Below are 4,665 nucleotides of genomic sequence, written 5' to 3'. Positions count from 1 at the left end.
TGTTGTCTGAATGCCCTGATAATGGTGGCCACGGTGAACCTACTCAGGTTTGGACGGACTCGTAGTCCTGCTTCAGCCATTGTCATGCCATGGACAATGACATGGTCAATGACTGTTGCTCGCATCTCGTCCGTAATGATGGTGCGAGGTTGTCTTGCTCTCCCTCCTGGACCTTCTCCTCTCCCTTGTTGGCCTGCTCCTCTTCCTCCTCTGATTTGAACTCCTCTTCCTCGTTGGCCTGCTCCTCTTCTTCCATGGCCAGCTCTTCTCCCTCCTCTGACTCGAATTCCTCTTCCTCTGACTCTGCCTTCATCCATTGTGTTTGTTTGGAATCTTCAGCAAACTGTGCACTCTGAACTTGCTTTTGTACATGTGGTCACAGCATTAGCAACAAGTGTCTTCAATTTGGAGTCGTTGTGTGTAATGAATGACGCCAGGTGTGTTCATTGTGTTCAAATATTGGTGACTGTGGCAAGCATTTTGCATCACATGAGCTTTCATTTGAGAATATGAGCAGAGTTCTTTTGCAACTTGTGTTTTAGCAATGAAAAATGTGTTAAGATTTATGAGAATGGAGGATTGTGTTTTGTGAATTGTGTCTTCATGTGAAATGTGTTTATGATATTGGAAAATGATGGCTAGATTTAGTAAATGTGTTTAGACAACTGGTCATTTGGTTTAGAGGATTGGCTTTTGTGTTTTAGCATTTGAGAAAAACTGTAATGCTCCGGCGAAGACGAAGCGTCTGCCAGAGGTTTAAATAAGGAGGAAGGTAATCATAGGAATGCACCCCAGCTGTGTGCACCGACAAATGAGTCACTAATTACTGAATGTAACACAGCTGAGGTGCAGATCCTGCAAAAAGAGTGAGCAGGAGAGAGAAAGGCAAAAGAGAGGCAGGACATGCCGAGCGGACCTGACAAAAGAGAAGTAAAGTGTTTTGTCTTTTGAATGAGTTCTGGTCACATGTAAAGTTCTAATCACATAAATCTCACATGAGGGAAAGTTAATTAGTGTCCTAGCCTTAGATCATTTGGTCACATGAATGAATAACCACTGAGGGTTGTCTTCCAAATTTACTAGGATATAATATCTGCCGATTGAACGTTCAGGGGTCTAAAACAAGTGATTCGACTGGGATACCCTCAACAGCCAAGCACACAGAGGCTCTGTGTAGAACCTTCTTGGCTGGGTCAGTCACGTGGGCACTGCGCCATTCACTGAATGTGTTAATACGTTTTTGTCTAATTTACAATGGCACTAAATATATGTGAAAAAGAGTGTAAACCCAGCATCTTCGGGTCGGTATTGTATGTCGCGGCCATGAAATGGCAAAGAAAGGTTCTTAAGGAAGACAAAGGGAAAGAATTAGAAAGATTTACTAGTTGGGTTGAAGATATGCAAGCTAAGGGGATGTTTGGAGACCGTGAAGGCGCTCCACCTACAGGTGGCCTTGATGCAACTGGCTTAACCTTTGCAGTTAATGATATGGAATTTTCTGATTTAAAAAATAGAAGCTTGTCTCCAAGCGCTACTACACAGAGACTTAATCATGGAAATGTGCATGCCTGTATTAAATCAACGTCACCCTCTAAGCCTGTACAGTGAAACACGTTTCCCAACTGTGCATATGACAAATAAACACTTTGACCCTTGACCTATACCCCATTTTCTCTACAAGACACCGCCATGATTAAATCACAAATGCCTGATATAACTTCTGGGGGAGCTCAATGGATTAAAGCCTTCTTAGAATCTTGTGCTGGAAATATACCTGTGCTGGGGGATTTCAGAAAGGTGTTTTCATCCTGCACCTCACTGGGGATGCTGAGAGAAATTGAACAGCTTTGTGGCACATATGAGCTTTATAAAAGAATGGTAATAAAAAGATATACTCAATAATAATAATAATAGTCATAATGCATTTTCTTCTAAATATATATTCAGAATATGCAATTTGTTTTATATTAAACTTATGTCCATTAGTGCTGCTTGTGTGGAGTAAGGGTAGGCATAATAAGCTTTATTGACCAAAGGTGTAGGCAAAACAAACATTGTTTTTATTTATTCCATTTTATTTTTGTATGATTATGTATGTGTGCATACATGCTTTTGTTCAGATGGATGTATGTACCCTTATGTTTCATGCTTTTTTGTGTAAAATAATTGCAATTCTAATTTTGCTTGTTGACCAAAAACCTAATAAATACCAAAATAAATACGAAATACCAAAAGGGAGATGGAAGAATAGACAGAGGCAACAATGCAGCTGATTTGACCGCTATAACTGTAGCTGGCTACACTGTATATAATGTACATAGACAAATGATTCAGAAGTCAATGATTGAAAAAACATATAGGAACTTATGCGTACAGAACATTCAAATACTGCAAGAAGCAGCTGCTCCATCAGAAAAACAGGGCAAAGAGAGACTGGCAAAAGTCTGCGCAGACACCAAATTTAATTTTAGTCCTCATGAAGTCCTGACAGGAAGGAAAATGCCCTATCTTTTCACTGTTGCCTCTACAGATTCCTCACCAGCATTAATACAACATGAGGCCTTGTGTGAATATGTATGAACACTGAATAACACTGTGATGAGCATCTCTCAACAGATGACACTAAGGAACAGGACACCGCTGCGCCTGTCGCAGCAGTGGGAAGCTGGGTCTACACAAAAATCATTAAACTCAACTGGTTTTCTCCTAGGTGGAAGGGACCATACAAGGTAGCAGAGATAACCACACATGGTGTGAAGGTGTGGTTAACAGAGAACAGACCTAGTAACTGGATCCACAGAACTCATTGCGCATTGGTTTGGAAAATGGAGTGGCTTAGTCATGTCTGGCTTAGTGTCTGTAGCTTTACTTGCAGCCATTTAGTCCTCTGCGGCTTCTGTCGCATCCCCTCTATTAGACAGTTGTGCACCGAATGCATTATTAGAGCCATAGACTAAAAATATTCTACACCCTCCTCCATATCAACTCTCTGTTTGCCTCAGAGAGTGCACCCTTGGCTTCCTTCCCACAGCTCATCATCTGTGAAGACACCTTGGACCTGGAGGACAAAGAAGATGCCAGTTATTAGTCCCCTGAAACCCCTTTCACACAATTTTGCTAAGGTTAACACATAATCCATATAGTGTCACACACACGTAGCAGGCACAATATTCTTAGTATGGTTTAGTTAGTTTGGTGTAATTTCTGACTATTGCAGGACATGTTATGAATGATTTATACTGTGGTTAATTAGGATGACCTTGCTATTGTATTATTTTTTACAATTTTATGTTGACTATTACTTTTTTTGGTTTATGAAGATTGCTTACTACTCTTTGTTTATTTCTTCCAGTTGTTTGTGAAATGAAGAATGCTTCCTGATGTAGTTGCAATGAAAATCAGCTTGCATGTATTCACTGACATGTGCACTGTGCTGCCAGAGGTATTTGTCCACCATTCCAAATTATTAAACTCAGGTGCCCCACTCTCTTCCATGGCTACAGGTGCAGGCAGTCAACCACCCAGGCATGCATCCATCCTGAAAGGATCAGTCACTCTCGGGATTTCAACGAACTCCATCATGGTGCCAGGATGGGATATCACCGGAGCAGTGGGTCTAGTACTGACACTTCATGTGACCTGCAGAGTGGCCCCACCCCAGGACATGGAGAACTCCCAGAAAGGGGGCTCCATGGTTGAACTGCCACATCCACACCAACACCACCAAGTACGATGCAGGGCATCGGATCATGAAGTGAAGTTGTTTCTCAAGAACTGTCCCTTTGATCCAGTGAAAAGAACTCTTGAGGCTTCAACATACCAAGACATTTCAACAGTCTCCCATTCCTGGACTCCTTCCCAGAGGAGTGGAAGCTGTTTTAACTGCAGAGGGTGGGCCAGCACCAATTTGGACCCTATGGGTCAAGAATCGGTTGTGACTCATGCTCCTTTGCATGAGAAGGCAGGTGGGCAGATGCTTTTGGCAACACAGTGTAGTATGCTAGCAGTGAAGACATGTTTACATTACACTGAGATTCCAAAAGGAGGCCTTATGCTCCCTCTGTTTGGATGACTGATTTATCTCTGACACTCAGGTCGGTCCTCCAATACAGTTTACAATTTTCCACTGTTTTTGATTGACATGATAAAATCATGTCAAAAGCCTCCTCATGTCACACTGAGGAGGAAAGGAGGTCAGTCATCACCTCAAGCTCGTAAAGGGGATCATTCCTCATCAGAGAAAGAATGTGGAAGCTTGGATGCAGTAATCACACTTAACAGTGGAGAATCAGGACATCCACCTGGAGGTGCAGATGCCTCATCATATCCACTGCTGGCCAAAGGGGCACAGTTACAGTATGTGCCCTGGCCTACAATGGATTTAGAGGGCTTGGTGCAGCACCTCCCTTGTCTCCAACATGGGGCTGGAAAGTGGATAGCTGCGTTTGAGGAAGAAACTATTGCCATAATTCTGGCAATGGGAGACATCAAGGCTCTCTTGGGAAAAATCCTGGGCAAACAGGAAATGGAGGAGACCCTGAGAGCAGCTCAACTGGAGGAGTTTGCAGGAACACAAGCCCATGATGGTGACATTTTCAACCGGCATCGCAACGCCTTGTGGACAGCATTGAGACTGCGGTTTCCAACTAGAGTCCAACCTGACAG

This window comes from Monopterus albus, unplaced genomic scaffold (genome assembly GCF_001952655.1).
Source record: "Monopterus albus unplaced genomic scaffold, M_albus_1.0 scaffold216.1, whole genome shotgun sequence".
Lineage (NCBI taxonomy): Eukaryota > Metazoa > Chordata > Actinopteri > Synbranchiformes > Synbranchidae > Monopterus > Monopterus albus.
The sequence above is the reverse complement of the archived record's forward strand: the minus strand, read 5'-3'. Positions refer to the sequence as shown.